General features: G+C 40.0%; 1 long non-coding RNA gene across 4 annotated transcripts in view; it reads right to left on the bottom strand.

Moving 5' to 3' along the window:
- The window catches only part of LOC144286576 (uncharacterized), an 80,844-nt gene extending 67,551 nt beyond the window's left edge, over window positions 1-13,293 (bottom strand). For 2 of the 4 annotated variants that reach the window (XR_013354595.1, XR_013354597.1), the window contains exon 1: window positions 13,213-13,292. This is a non-coding gene — a long non-coding RNA (uncharacterized LOC144286576). Of the gene's footprint in view, window positions 1-13,212 lie in introns of all 4 variants that reach the window. The other 2 variants (XR_013354598.1, XR_013354596.1) reach the window with 2 other exon arrangements.
- Between the last annotated feature and the right edge of the window lie 3,784 nt (window positions 13,294-17,077).

Genomic DNA, 17,077 nt, shown 5'->3' with positions numbered 1-17,077 from the left:
TGAGTGGCTTATAAGCAACAGAAACTTATTTCTCACAGCTCTGATGGCTGGGAACTTCAAAAAAATCTAGGCACCAGCTTGGTATTCTGGTAAAGGCCCTTGTCCTGATTCATAGTTTGTGCACTCAAATGGCAGAAGAGGTCAGGGAGATCCTGGGGTCTCTTTTGTAAGAAAACTCATTCATAAGGGCTCTACCCTCATGACCTAAGCACCTCCCAAATGCCTCACCTACTAAAACCATCACCTGTGGGGGGTGGGATTTCAATATATAAATTTTTTTAGGCCATACCATCTCTATTTCACCAAGTAGTGACAAGTAGGAAAATGAAACCATTTGCCTGAATAAAAAGACAATTGTGGGGCACCTTGGTGGCTCAGCTGGATGAGCGTCCAACTCTTGGTTTCAGCACAGGTTATGATCCCAGGATCATGAGATCAAGCCCTGCATCAGGCTCCATACTCAGCAGGGACTCTGCTGGAGATTCTCTCCCTTTTCTTCTTCCTCTACCCCTGCCCCTACTCTGTCTCTCTCTCTGTCTCTCAAATAAATAAATAAATAAATAAATAAATAAATAAATAAATAAATATTTTTTTAAAAAGACAATTGTGTGCTAGGCAACATAGAATAACTTCTCCTCTGTATCTAAATCAGCCCAAAAATATTTCAAAATACCCATTACAAATTGATTAGTGCCTGCATGTTTAGACGAGTTACTAACCACAGAAGTTTTCGTTTGTATTTGGTTTTGACCAATACACACCCAAACCACATAAAGGACTTGGTAATGAGTTACACTGTTTTCATTCCAGAAACATTCTAAGTAAATGGCACCTATTCCATTACCTAAGACCAAACTAAACACATAGTTGGCTAACCCAGAGATATGTAAAATATTACTTTGGAATTTAATATTTATGGCAACATATTGTCCAATAGTACCATAACATGGTTGAGTGGATAGATCCCCTTAATATGTGTTCATCCAATCAAATGCATGCCTTTAGTAAATGTTTATTTTTCCATTAATGTTTTTTGACACCTACCCTGTTAATGATGTGTAAAATTGGGAACTAAACTTATAAAAATTCATTATTGAGGAATATAGCAATTGTATGTTGGGGCAGAGATTATAAAGTTGAGAAGGGATAAAGGACTATAGGAAAATATGGTAAGAGAAAGAGGTCCAAGAAAGTTTCTTTAGAGCAGATGTTCTCAAACTTGGCTGCATTTCAGGATCTCCAGGGCAGATTTAAAGATTCTAATGGCCAGGCTGCATTATAGGTCAATTAAATAGTGGTTTTTGAAAGTTGGGACCAGGCATCAATATGTTGAAAGATCCCCAACTTATTACAACATATACCCAAATTTGAGAACCTACCACTTCAGGAGCTTCGGTAAGTACTTCTGTATTTGTTTGTATATTTTCCATATTACTAATAGTTTAATATTCTCATAAGAATTAATGACAGCTAATAGAAAAATAAGAGCTTCCAACCAATGCTTGTAAATAGAGTTCATTTTTACCAGACTAGAGATTTTTTAAAGTTTACATTGTGTCAAATGATATAACATATCATTTCTTTGGGATTAAAAGTAACTCTAAAAATACATTTTATGTACATAAAGCAATTCTGTACCATAGTTGAATATACACTTATCTATCCTTTCACAATAGAAAATGGATACTAATTAATAGCAAAATTTTCTTTCTGTAGTAGATACTGGTAGCCCCAGTGAACCCACACCACCAGGTCTCAAGCCTTTCTGTAGTCTTTCCCACATAGACTCTGAGCTTGACCAAATGACTTGATTTTGCCAACAAAACATCAGCAAGCAAGACACCAGCAGAAGCTTAATAAATGCTTACACACTGGGGCTTATATCTTCTTAGAATGTTCCCTCTAGGAAGCCAGCTGCCATATGAGAAGTTCATTTACTCTGAGCCTACCCTGCTGTGAGGAAGTCTAAGCTAGCCTAACAGAGAGGCCACATGGAAAACTGAGGAATCCAGCCAACAGCCATAACTGAAGTTCCAGACACATGACTCTGTTCTAGCCATTGCAGCCAGTTCCCAGCCATTTAAGCCAAACAGGCTGAGGCCCCAAGCATCATGGAGCAGAGATAAGCCATCCCCGACATTCTGAATCTGAAATTCTGATCCACAAAACTATGAACAAATAAAATAGTGGTTGTTTTAAGCTAATAAGTTTGGGAATAGTTTTTCATATAACCATGGATAACAAAATAGAGTATTTAAAATAAGAGTCTATTATTTGCTCAGTGACAATAGCTGGTTTAAGCCTATTAAAAAGAAAAGTCTCCCACCAAACCTTTCAACCAGGATTTCAGTCATTTTAACAGTGAAATGGATCTCTGTGGAAGTCCCGGTCCAATAACCATAGATGAAGCACCAAAGTATCCAAGAGAAAAGTCAAGATCCTCACTCTTCAGAGACAGCAGGGAGTAAAGCCATGTATGTTTGTTTAGAGCTCTCCTCCCTGCCTCTTCACAAATGAGGACCAAGCACTATAACTCCAACCCAGAATGGAGAGACATCCCCTGCTCTTCACTCGAGCATGCTGGGATGCCCAGGTAAATTCTCCTTCTTCTTCTCATTGAGTTTTGATTCCTTTTGACTTTTGGTTCCTTTTGTCTTTAAGTTCCTGATTCCAGGGACATTAACAGCTTCTCTATAAATATGCTAACAGTATCACACAGATAAAAAACTTCACTGCTGATCTGTTTTCAATATAGGTAAGTGAAGTTCTCCTTCACCTAGAAACTATAAGGCCTTTTATGGGTTAAAATGATCATAATTATCAGGTAGCTCTTAGTTATAATGTTTAAGTTTTTAAGTCATTAAGACCCTTATATATTGTCCATTTGTTCTAGATATGCTTTACTATGCTATACTCTCATATCAATAAATACTTTCAGGATTTTGGGTGTTTATATATACCCTCTGAAGTGTTCTGTTGGTTATTTGTGTACCATAACAACATTGGTTTCTCTGCCTTACTACATGACTGAGATCATTCCCATGTGGGTGACTCATCCCCATCTCATTTATTCTATCACAACATCTATATGTCACCTTCCTTCTGAAGAGGATTAGAATTTCTAAAATATATTTGCAGTGAGATCATGCAAAAAGGAAAAGATGACAGTGCTTCTGACATACTTCATGATCTAATATAAACAGACTTAGGAGTTTTACTGAAGAACTCTGAGTATATGTGTTTGTGTATGTGTTTGTTATACCAGTACATGGACTGTCCTATGCACCAAAACTTCTATTTAAAATTTAAATTAGAAACCACCTAATAAAATTATGAGTCATTGAATAAAGACTATATGTCAATTTATACTAATTTTTAAGTATGCATACACAATGTAAACTCATGAGTGTGACATATGTACACATATGTATTAGAAGAAATTTCAACAACTATTCTTATTTTAACAATAATAAAAATTGTGACCTTTGCATTCACAATTTCATTTAACATTTGTCACAACCCAGCAAGGTAGTATTAGCCTCATTCTAGGCTGAGGAAATTGGGGCTAAATGAACTAATGGTCATATAGCTAAAAATGGTAGAACCAGAATTTGTACCCAGTGTACTTGATCTTTTTATTGTATCACGCAAAGTCAAAAAATGGTTGCTAAAGAGTTATATAAAACTTTAATGCAGGCAACATGTTTTGATGAACTCTTGCAGATTTTTTTTTTAAGATTTTACTTGGACAGAGAGAGAGAGGCAGAGACACAGGCAGAGGGAGAAGCAGGCTCCATGCAGAAAGCCCGATGTGGGACTTGATCCCGGGTCTCCAAGATCATGCCCTGGGCTTAAGGCAGGTGCCAAACTGCTGGGCCACCCAGAGATCCCCACTGATGTTTTTTATATAAGGTAAGAGTCCAGAATGTACCATGAAATCTGAATGTACATTATACTAGAATACAAAAGAGTCAGAAATACACACTAGAGAGGGATAGACTTTTATGACTAAAAGCTACTCTCCCATTACCCAAACATCAAAGCATTCAATCCTCTGTACATAGAGGTCAATACCAAGAAAGGGCTTATCAAGTTCCAAAACTTAGAGGACCCCACCTCTTAGTCTGTCCAGTTAGATCTTACACTCACTTCTATCAAAGTTATATCTCCCATACAGTCAGAGACTAAGCAAGAAAAAGGACTAAGAGAAGATGGTAATGATGGATGAGCCATAGTTACACAAAATATGTTCGAGAGTCATTAATTGGAAATATTTTATCTAGAGTGTCATCACAAAAGCATATTATGAAATTTTCTATTTATCATTTCCAACATTCTGGGAAGCAGTTATTTGGGGGTCAACATCTAATCCCAAGTCTTATATGTATATCAGTGCTTCTGAAATTTTAATATGCTTATATATATATATATATATATATATATATATATATATATAATTAAAATTGCAGATTCTGGGATGCCTGGGTGGCTCAGCAGTTGAGCATCTGCCTTCAGCTCAGGTCGTGATCCCGGGGTCCTGGGATTTAGACCCACATCAGGCTCTCTTCAGGGAGGCTGTTTCTCCCTCTGTCTGTATCTGTGCCTCTCTCTGTGTGTCTCTCATGAATAAATAAATAAAATCTTTTTTAAAAAAGCCTAAACCAGTTTGAACTGGATGCTTTCATTATTGTTATTAATTTTATCATTCTTTGGATAAAGAAGATGTGGTTTATGTATACAGTGGAATATTACTCAGCCATTAGAAATAACAAATACCCACCATTTGCTTCAACATGGATGGAACTGGAGGGTATTATGCTGAGTGAAATGAGCCAAATCGGAGAAGGACAAACATTATATGTTCTCATTCATTTGGGGAATATAAATAATAGTGAAAGGGAATAGAAGGGAAGAGAGAAGAAATGGGTAGGAAATATCAGAAAGGGAGACAGAACATAAAGACTCCTAACTCTGGGAAACGAACTAGGGGTGGTGGAAGGGGAGGAGAGTGCGGGGGTGGGGGTGAATGGGTGACGGGCAATGAGGGGGGCACTTGACAGGATGAGCACTCGGTGTTATTCTGTATGTTGGCAAATTGAACACCAATAAAAAATAAATTTATTATTAAAAAAATAAAAATTTTTATCATTCTTTGTTTTCAAGAAATTCATGTATGAGCTGGAACTAAGAACCAGTCAGGAAGTATTTATTAAGCTTCTAACATATGTCTACTATGAAACCAGGCACTATTAGGAAGACAAAATAAGGAAGTTCATGAAGTCAGAACTTCTGAGAAGGAAATTAAAATATACAAAACCGTCCCTTTGCCCAACTGTAATTCCTGTCACCCATAATCATAGTAAGTAGTCATAATAATTACACGTTTGCTGCTGTTATGATAAGGAAATTGAGCTGAGAAACAAAAAGAAAGAATGTCTCTCCAGTAAAGCTCTTTCTATCCTCTTGAAATTTTCTTCCGCACTCAACAAAAACTTCTTAAAATCATCCATGACCCTTCTGCCCATTTCCAACAAGTCAACACCTATGACTGGGCCTCACACCCTTCTCAAGTATCCACATGGCCTTCCTTCATGAGGCCCAGCTTGTTTTTCCAGAGGGCAGCAGTCATTACCTGAATGGCAGGTTTGCAATGCAAGCTGCCTTAATGTAGGGCTTTGTAGACATCACGCCTGGGTTGTCATTAGTGTCCTCTGAAAATAATAATCAGCTGGCAGACCAAAAAAGGGCATTCCAAGAAAACTCATTAATTCAACTGTTTGGGGAAGCCATGGAAAATCTAAATGTATTTCTCTTTCAGTTATTCAAAGAATAGGCTAGCATACACACAAGGATAATGATCACCTAAAAGTTTACAAACTACACTTGCTACAATGCTGAGTTGGGAGGGGTTACATACCTATGGGCTGGCAGCTCTGGGGGAGGAGGTAGCACTTTTAATCATTACTGCATGGACAAGGCGCTGAGCCATGGTATGTAGACATGGGTAATTCCATTTCACACTCTGCCACTCTCTTCTTCCCTCTACAATGTTAGGTGGTTAGAAATTCTGGAAGAAGCCTCTGCACAGGAGACAAGGCATCATCATCTGTCTTCCTCCTTTGCCCCCACCTCTAGTATGAATGCACCTAGGGCCAATAGGCAAGGGAGAGATGACAGCACTCAAGTCTTCCCTCTTCCACCCCAGCCACACTGTTCCTGGGCCAGCCAGAGCTCAGAGTGACTGGGACTAGATTCTGTTCAGACCATACTGAGGCTGTCTTCAAATAGTAGATGTCCAGAGTCTGTTCTCTCCTCCAACATAGGAAGCAGAAATAAGTCCTCCAGGGACAACCACAGGCCTGCTAACTATTTTTACAGCCCACAAAGGGTTAAAACCACAGCCTCCAGAAAGGTGCCTGCAATGTCTTCCAGCAACTGGCAGAAGGAAACTGGGAGCCTGCACCTCTGGGCATGTCAGACACCCATATGGGGCCCAGACAATGGGCAGGTGGGTTGGGAGGAACCCACAGAAGACCTGAAGTGGGGGAATGATGGAGGGTAGGGTCAGGAGCTGAGTTCAAGCCTTTGATACACAAATATGCTGTGCCAGTTTCTTCCTGGTAGTGTTTGGAATTGGGTCCTCCCCCACCTCACCCACCAGAAGCATGTAAGGGGGAGAATTCAGAGCCCATTCCCATAATCCTCTAGAAATAAAACTTTCTAAGTGGCTCTACCACTTAAAGGATCCAAAAGATACCTAGAAAGTGCTCCTGTGCTGGTGTGGATCCCACGAGAGGGGGAAGCTTGGAGGCTTCTCAGATACTCATTTCCTGCCTCCAGCTTTGTGTCAGTGCCTTGAAGTAACCTCTGACATTTATGTATTTACATAAAGTCATCTTGATATAAAAGCTTCTCAGCTCTTCATGCCCTCCAGCTTCCCCTCTGTAGTGGCTCCTGATGAAGGTTTCTTTACAGGGAGGGAGACAGGTAGGTAGCCTCCACTATCTGAAGCCAGGAGGGGCAGGGGGAGCTTAAGCAGAGGTGAAGAGGACTGAGATCCCAGGCAGCAATCCTGTTACCTCTCTACCTCAAACTCGAGAGAGACAGAATCCATTCACAGAAAGAGTACAAGGACGGGTTTGAGATAAGGCAGTAGACCCAAAAGCTCCAGTTCCTAACCTTACAATGATCCCTTCTCTGAGTGCTGGCTCCCTCCGCAAAACAACTTGTCAGAGTTTATTTCCATATTGGCATCGGTGTCCTCAAAGCATCCCAGTAGCTTGTGTATCTTTCAACGGATCAAAAGGCAGAAAGAAAAATGTTCTTGGCTCAACTCCTAGAAAAACCTTAAACCAGATTTTCCTGGGATCTTTCAGGCCAGTTGGTTCCTGTTATTTTATACTGTGGCATCTTTCTTTTTAAAATGTGGATTAAATGGTGTGACAGATGAAAAGATTAAGAGTTCATGAATCCAGCATTGCTGGTTTCTAAATTATTGTATTATCTTCTTACAAAATTCTGTGGACTTTTATCACCTTCTCTGCTCTTTGGGGCACTGCCTTGCTTACAGGAAAAACAAATCTAAGCTTTCCAAGTAGAGGGCAATGAACACTGTTCACGAATGTTGTAAGGGGGACCAGGCATCAATTCTAAACAGGAGTAGAACCAGACAGCAGGCATTCGGATTTGATTATTCTCTTGTTCCTGAAACTGATATTACAGTGTATGTTAATGAACTGGAATTTAAATAAAACGTTTTTTTAAAAAAATCCTAATTATTCTCTTGTTCATTAGAAGAGTTTGCACTTAGAAGAATGTAAAATAACAGATATATGAAAGATATGAACTCGTTTTAAAGTATCTATAGATGCCTATAGGTTGGCCAAGTTATAAATAAAGTCTCATTAGTACACAGCCACACCCACTTGTTTACATATTGTATAAGGCTGCTTTGGGGGACAGCAGCAGAGCCGAGTGGTTACAACTGAGTTTTTCTCTGGCCCACGAAGCTTAAAATATTTACCATCTGGCCTTTACAGAAGAAAATCTGCCAGCCTCATCTGTAGACATTAGGCCAGGAGAAAATGAGTTGAAATTACAGCAGAAACAGGCCCAACTCTAACAACATATGTCTGCCAGGAAAAGGAGGCAACCTTCCTGACAGTTGAGATCGCTTCTGACCCTTTGCACACTCCTAAACCTGAACACGACTAACTTAAAGAATACCTGAATAATTTAGGGCTGGTGTAATAACTTAAGAGACTGAAAAGCATCTGCTCTTTCCCCCAGGTAATTCATGCTTGCGGCAAAAATAATATCAAAGAAGTCTTTCGTTTTTTACTTTTGAAGTTGTAGTTTCCCAAATGTTTTTCAGGTTGACTGGTCAACTGTTGCTCACCAATGAGCAATGCTGTTCTTTGCAAAATGCCAATTTGCACAGAGTGGGAAGGATGAGAATGGTGACTCACAAGCTTGGGTTCTCCCGCCCTTCCCCCCAGGAGCCTCGGAAAGGGTGCGGTAGCCTTTTTCAGAGCAGTGCAAGTGCGCCCCCTGCTGACCATCGAGGCAACGTAGGCCTGAACATATTCTTTTTTCTGAGCAGGGCTCTCAGGTTGGACAAGGATCAATATTCACACAGCAGGGTCCTGGGATCCAGCTCCACGTAGGGCTCCCTACTCAGCGGGGAACCTGCTTCTCCCTCTGCCTCTCATTTTGCTGTTCCCCCTTCTTGTGTGTTCTCTGTCAAATAAATAAATAAAATCTGTAAAAGATATTAAAAAAAAAAAATCCTGATCTCAGCATTGCCTCACTCTCTGAGGCTCTACAAGAACAGGAACGTTGGCCAGTAGGTAAAAAAAAACCTCCCTGGCCATGACCGTGGGACTGCAGTGGAGACTGTGCCAGGCAGACCCAGAGCAGATGAGGACTTGGGCCAGGACAGATGCAGACAGTGCCAAAGACCAACTGTGAATAGGGCAGGGACCTCTGATTTGGGAAAAAAAGAGAATCTGGGAAGCAACATTTAAAAGGTCTGAATAGGGGATCCCTGGGTGGCTCAGCGGTTTGGCGCCTGCCTTTGGCCCAGGGTGCGATCCTGCAGTCCCAGGATCGAGTCCCACATCGGAATCACTGCATGGAGCCTGCTTCTCCCTCTGCCTGTGTCTCTGCCTCTCTCTCTATGTCTATCATGAATAAATAAATAAAATCTTTAAAAAATATATTAAAAATAAAAGTAAATAAAATAAAAGGTCTGAATATTAAGCAAATTAGAACATGGACTCAATATATCTGAGTTTCACAACAGAATCAATGTGGATCTGGATTTCTTAACCACAGCCTAGGCAATCATGCCTGTGGGCCCATTTTTCAGGGCTCTGTTACCTACAAAAACCATAAGAGTTATAAGAAGCAATCTGAGTTATCTGAAGTAAAATAACAGTGAAAGGAGATGGGTAGCACAGCAACTCAGTCACACAATAATCTTTAAAGAACTTGGTAGGATCTTGAAGGCAACTTCCTAATAGACTTATTCAAAGGATCAAGTCAGGAGAAATATGAAACCCATACCCTGAGCTAGCTAGTTCAATATTTTGATACATTCCTTAAAATGTCCCTGATGATTTAAGGCAATGGTCCCTAGAATCATAGCTTCTGGTTTCTCAAATTTGAAAACACTGTAGTTAAATGCCAGCCTCCAGGACAAAACAAAACAAAACAAAACAAAAACACTGAACACAGTAAAATCCTGAATTATATCCTTAGCCTATGACGTCAAGCTCTGTGGAGATGCCAGTGTGCAGCTTAATGACAGGAACCACCGAGTTAAAGGATTTCTAAGGTCTAAGTATAGTTCAATATAAGCTTGGGAATTTTTATTTTTTATTTTTTTATAAATTTATTTTTTATTGGTGTTCAATTTGCCAACATATAGAATAACACCCAGTGCTCATCTCGTCAAGTGCCCACCTCAGTGCCTGTCACCCAGTCACCCCCACCCCCTGCCCACCTCCCCTTCCACCACCCTTAGTTCGTCTCCCAGAGTTAGGAGTCTTTCATGCTCTGTCTCCCTTTCTGATATTTCCCACTCATTTTTTTCTCCTTTCCCCTTTATTTTTTTTATAAATTTATTTTTTATTGGTGTTCAATATGCCAACATATAGAATAACACCCAGTGCTCATCCCGTCAAGTGCCCACCTCAGTGCCCATCACCCAGTTTTAATTCTCCTATTTTGTAGTCTGTACTGTTTTTTTAAATAAAAGAAAAAAAATCTCAGCTACACAATATACTCATTATAAGAGCAAAGCACAAAGCAAATCATCCAGCAGAGGGAGCAAGAGGTAAATAAATACTTCTTTTAAAGTTGCAAGGAGGAGGGCCCCCTGGGTGGTTCAGTTGGTTAAGCAACTGGCTCTGGATTTTTGTTCCGGTCCTGATCTCAAAGTGTTGAGAGTGAGCCTATGTGGGGGCTCGCGGCTCATCAAGGAGTCTGCTTCTCTCCCTGCCCTCCCCCACCCTCACCGCCTCCCTCACCACTCATGCATGCTCGCTTGCTCTCTCTCTCTCTCTCTCTCAAACAAATATATCAATATTTGAGGGGGAAAAAAGTTGCAACTTGGAATTTAAGACTTTGGAGCCCAAATTATTCATATTATCCTCAGTAATACTATTTCCTGAAAAGTAAAGAAACGTGGTCACAGCAACACAGAGTAAAATCCTGTCTCTTGACTCCAGGTCCTGCGTTCTTTCTCACAACAAAGCTAACATAATGATTGATTGTTTTATGTTCACTTACCTACAGAAACATGCAATTAAAATTCCTTCGTTGAATAAGGAACATAGTAAAATGCATGTTAATTGGTGGTGGACACCATAAAAATAGGAAAGGTTCTTAAAGAAAAATATAAAGAATTGTCTTCCTCTTTAAAACAGATAAATTGGACCCCTTATACTAATTCATTCATTCATTTATTGACTATCAGCTATGTACATACTATTAGAGATTGCATCTAGACCTCACCTATGATCTCTGCATAGCTCTATGTTGAAGTTTGGGATATTTTAGCCTTTTCTTCAGATAGGCCATTTTGTGGGATATAGCACTGGTTATTATTGTGCTGTGTCCTTATGTGACTGTCAGCATCACATTTGCAGCTGCAGGTATCCACTTGTACATTTGTACTCACAGTGGGGAAGACAGACGGGATATTTCTGGAGGAGCATTCCAGAGCCCCTGCACTTTAGACACTTAGCCATTCAAAGCACGTTTGTTGGCAAAGATCCATTCCTCAAACTTCAAGGTTCAGAAATTTTATCAGTCCATTCAAGGTTGATAAGGAGCTCAGGGAATGGAATCACATAAACTCCATTAACAGGAGAAGCTCTGTTCATTTACAATGAGAGTGCTGTTGATGTTTTACCACTATCCTGTGCACCTTGTCTCATGATCAATGTGCCTGCAAACGAAATTAGATATCAGAAAATTGCTTGGTGATCATGGAATAAAGGCAAAGGCTGTGAATAGGCTTGGAAGGCATATTTCGAAGCAATGTGAAAGCTGCTGCTTCAGTACCACATAACAATCTGTTGTGATGAAAATACCATCTCTGCCCGATGGTGCCTGCTGCACAATATTCCACTGTCTGGGCCAGATACCGTCTATGTGCCACTTTCTCCAGGTGCTTCCATATGCATCCACCTGCAAGCCCTAAGCTAGGCGAGAACATGCTTACTCACATTTGTGCCTGGATGACACCAGGCTCTCAGAATTCCTAATGATCAGATGGATGGAAGAAAGGATGGATGGATGGGGTGGGTGCATGAATGAAAGGCAACTCCAGTTACTCAGACTCTGCCTGTGTTATCAGAATGCTAAGATTCTGGCCCCATTTGGGAGGTATTAGGGGTCTTGCTCTGAATCATCACTAGTTTGTTCTGTAGCTTTATTTTCATTTCTTTGCATTCAAATCTGTGTGTGTGTGTTACCACTGATAATACTTTCCCCTCTCAAATGATTGTAAAGAAAAAGTGGCATATGGTCAATTCTGTTCATTTAAAATCAATATTTATAGAGTGAGGTCTATAAGTCTCTTTTTAAAGACAATAGGGTATTACTCCACAGGCAAAGTTCACTGGCTGCCTGTATTACACAGAATAAAAGCCAGAGTCCTTGAAGGACAATGCCTTCCTTGCACACCATAGACATTAACCTCTGGTCTCTGTTCCCATTGGTCTCGACCTTTCCACCTCTTAGCATCAGCTTGGGTTGTGAGGGGCCACTGCTCTACCCACACTGGAAGTTCCCTGCTCCAGATTTCTACACAGTTCTTCCCTCTCACCAAACTTCTCATTTTCATTCAAATGTCATTCACAGTGAGGCCAGTCTTAATTACTCCATACACAAGCACACTCTCTCCAGAACAACCCCAGGCCCCTACATTTGAACCCATAGCACCAGTCATCCTCTGACAGGTTCTCTTCCTTCTGGTCCCTGCCTCTGATTCTAAATACCACAAAATGCTCACAACAGGGGATGGCACACACTTATAATGTTTTTGTAAGTATTTGTGAATGAATGAATGAATGAATGAATGAATGAAACATTAAATTTCTACAAGGCCTATACTAAACAATAGCAGTCTCTGTCTTCCTCACTCCTGAATCTTCCTTTTCAAAATCTTTTAACTATCTCTTTTGGTATTAACCTGTATATTTCTAAAGAACATATTTATACTGCTATTTTTTATGATTTTATTTATTAGAGAGAGAGATGGAGTGAGCATGAGCAGAGGGGAGAGCAGAAGGAGAGGGAGAAGCAGACTTCCTTCTGAGCAGGGAGCCCAATGCGACGCAGGGCTCCATCCCAAGACCCTGAGATCATGACCTGAGCCCAAGGCAGCCGCTTAATCAACTGAACCACTCAAGCGTCCCTATGCTGCTATTTCTTAACAATTGAATTTAAGACATTAAAAATCTAGATTCCTGTTGTGGAAAATGACAATACAGGATTCTTATACCAGCCCACACCCCAAGTTCCCATTTATCCACCTTTCTAATAAATCACATTAACTTATATTGTCTTTGTCTGTATTCCTCTACATACAAGATACAATTGAATGTATCAATACAATTGATTGATGTAATACAATCTATTCAGATACAATTCTACCTAGTATAAAGCTCCATAATAGAAATTTTTGTGTGTTTTGCTTACTGAAGTATCCCTGAGGCCTAGAGCAATGTTGCACATAGTAGGCACTGAAGATGTACACGTAGAATGCTCAGATTTATATGTGACTTATCCGCAAGTCATTCATTATTACATTTTCAGAATGCACTGGCCATCCCCCACATCCCTTCTCCTGGTTGTATGGTTGGTTGAAGGCTGCACTGGCAAGTGATCACCTCCAGGTAAGCTTCGATCCAGTTTCATTTGGGAATCCCTACTTAGCATCCCCACAGTCTTCATTAACACTTAAAGTGATTTATAATTGCTGATTAATACATCAATATATACTTTCTCCAACAAGGCTGCAGCTTCTTTGGCATCATGGAGGTCCTTGGTCATCTCCAGACCCCACTGTCTGTCACAATACCAGACCTATCGTAATAGATTCTCAAGAAGTTCTGAATGAAGAACAAATGGCCCTGCTTATGACTTTGGGGCAAGAGTGAAAGAAATCTTTCCTGTCCTAGGTGAGCCTGAAAGACAAGGCTGTCTAGCTATTTATAGAAATAAAGTGGAAATCAAATGCTTTTCCTTCCACTCCTCACTCCTCTGGGTTCATTAACTCCAGAACATTTCATTCACTTTATGTTTTCGATCATTTCATTTCTTTCTATCCACTTTCCTTGTTCAAATCTCCCTCAAAAATAAAAACAAATTTCAACTAACAGTTAAATAAGTCTCAGAGTATCAAGGTTTCTTTCAAAGTTAGAACTGTTGTGTTGCCTTATGAAACATCTGATTTAACATTGGGATGTCCTTGACAAAACAAAGCATTCAAAACTAAGATGTCCAACCATTTGAAAGGTCTTCCTACATCACTACTACCATTACTTTCTAGCAGTGGTTCTCAAACTTTGCCAGGCATCAGAATCACCTGAAGGATTTAAGAGCCAGATCGCCCAGATGGACCTGAGCACTGATCAAACAGTGAGGATGAATAATAGTAAACTTGGTGGAAACGGTTGGGAGTATCATTTTGTCCATGAAGAGTGAAAGTTTGACTGTTACATGCCAATTTGGATCCCTGTTATTTCTTTTTGTTTTCTGATAGCTAAAGCTAGGACTTCTAGTACTATGCTGGACAATAGTAGTGAGAGTAGGCACCCCTGTCTTGTTCCTGACCTTAGGGGAAGCGCTCTCAGTTTTTCCCAAGACAGGGTCACATTTTTATCAATGATGACACTACCATTGTCATCATAGCTATTCTTTTTGGACATATGTTTTGAGAGGGGGAAAGAGGAGGAAAGGGAGTGAGAGGGTCTGGTTAGTATCCTAATTCATGGGTTTTTAATTATGTCAGAGTCTTTCTGCACAGAGTTGGCTTCATGAGCATATGACCTTAGAAGGATCTGGCACTTTTTAAACTTTTTAATTTAATAATTTAATTTAATTTAAACAGAGAGAGAGCGCACACACAAGAGTGCACATGAAGGCAGGGTGGGGATGATCAGTGGAAGAGGAAGAATCAGATTCCCTGCTGAGCATGGAGGCTGAAGTGGAGCTCCATCCCAGGACCCTGAGATCATGACCTGAGCTGAAAGCAGATGCTTAACTGACAGACCCACCCAGGTGCTCCTCTCTGGCTCTTGTTTTAATGCTTTGCTGTTGCAGTGTGGAAATTCTTAATAATTTTGAAAAAAAGGTCCCGAATTTTCATTTTACACTGGGCCATATAAATTATGTACCTTGTTCTGTGCTCCCCTAAGTATGTTCTTAGGGGACATAAGAACAGCTGCAGCTGTTAGAGAGTAACACAGCTCTCTAATAGGGTTTGGGAGGAGCTGATGCTCTCTTTCACTTCACCATCACCACAATCTCTTTATAGCCCAAGAAATAAAAAAAAGAGATAACCCAGGCCTTGAGGGGAACTGGGATCAATAATGCATGACATGATGGTGTTTTAAAACTAGATGTCAATGAAGGCTAAATGCTGTGACTATGTAACAAAATACCATTCACCATGGGACAAAGAGCAAGTTCCTAAATCAACATGTATAAATAGCCCTACCCTCCCAACCATCTCCACCAAGTTTACTATTATTCATCCTCACTGTTTGAACAGTGCTCAGGCCCATCTGGGTGATGCTGGTGAGTCAGCTGGGTCCATCTGTGTTGAAAGTTGTATATGGGTGAAAGTTAAAATGTTGACTTACTTCTATTTTGTCAGAATTTTAGTAATAAAGTATAATAATAAATAAAATGTAAAAGTACATTGGTAGTTTTAGTACTCAGACCCAAAATCAAATGCTTTGAGCCAACTCAAAGTTTTGAGACCTAAGAAAGTCATTCAGTTTTTAATACTAATCTACTTGGTACAATTTGTAATGCCTTAAACTCAGAGTTTGGTCCATGGATCTGCAACATTGGACTCACCTGGGAGCTGGATATGAAAGACCCACAGCGAATATTATCCTCAACTGGGAAGAACTGAAAGCCTTTTCCCTAGGGTCAGGAACAGGACAGGGATGTCCACTCTCACCACTGTTGTCCAGTATAGTATTAGAAGTTCTAGACTCAGCAATCAGACAACAAAAAGAAATAAAAGGCTCAATTTGACAAAGAAGAAGTCAAACTTCCACTCTTGGCAGATGGCATGATACTTTATGTGGAAAACCCAAAGACTCCACCAAAAAATTGCTAGGACTGACACAGCAATTCAGCAATGTCACAGGATATAAAATCAATGCCCAGAAATCAGTTGCATTTCTATACACTGACAATGAAGCAGAAGAAAAAGAAATTAAGGAATTAATCCCATTTACAATTGTACAAAAAAACATAAGATACCTATGAATAAACCTAACCAAAGAGGTAAAGGGTCTGTACTCTGAAAACTATAGAACACTTATGAAATAAATTGAAAAAGACACAAGAAATGGAAAAACATTCCATGCTCATGGATTGGAAGAACAAATATTGTTCAAATGTCTATGCTACCCAAAGCAATATACACATTTGATGCAATCCCTATCAAAATACCATCAACATTTTTCAGAACGCTGGAACAATCAATCCTAAAATTTGTATAGAACCAGAGAAGACCCTGAATAGCCAGAGGAATATTGAAAAAGAAAACCAAATCTGGGAGCATCACAATGCCAGATTTCAAGCTATATTACAAAGCTGTAATGGGACACACAGATCAATGAAACAGAATAGAAAACCCATAAATGGATCCTCAACTCTATGGTCAACTCACTTTTGACAAAGCAGGAAAGACTATCCCATGGAAAAAAAAAGACAGTCTCTTCAATAAATGGTGCTAGGAAAATTGGACACCCACATGCAGAAGAATGAAACTGGACCATTTTCTTACACCATACACAAAAATAAACTCAAAATGAATGAAAGATCTAAACACGAGATAGGAATGTATCAAAATCCTAGAGGAGGGATCCCTGGGTGGCGCAGCGGTTTAGTGCCTGCCTTTGGCCCAGGGCGCGATCCTGGAGACCTGGGATCGAATCCCACGTCGGACTCCTGGTGCATGGAGCCTGCTTCTCCCTCTGCCTGTGTCTCTGCCTCTCTCTCTCTCTCTCACTGTGTGCCTATCATAAATAAATAAAAAATTAAAAAAAAAAAAACAAAAACAAAATCCTAGAGGAGAAAACAGGCAGCAACCTGTTTGACCTCAGCCACAGCAACTCTTACTAGACAGATCTTCAAAGGCCAGGGAAACAAAAGCAAAAAGTGAACTATTGGGACTTATCAAGATTAAAAGCTTCTGCATAGTGGAGGAAACAGTCAACAACACTAAAAGGCAACCTACAGAATGGAAAAAGATATTTGCAAATGACATATCAGATAAAGAGCTGGTATCCAAAATCTATAAAGAGCTTATCAAACTCAA

The sequence above is a fragment of the Canis aureus genome, chromosome 16 (genome assembly GCF_053574225.1).
Source record: "Canis aureus isolate CA01 chromosome 16, VMU_Caureus_v.1.0, whole genome shotgun sequence".
In the NCBI taxonomy this organism is placed as follows: domain Eukaryota; kingdom Metazoa; phylum Chordata; class Mammalia; order Carnivora; family Canidae; genus Canis; species Canis aureus.
Note: the sequence above shows the minus strand (reverse complement) of the source record. Positions and strands in the feature narration are given on the sequence as shown.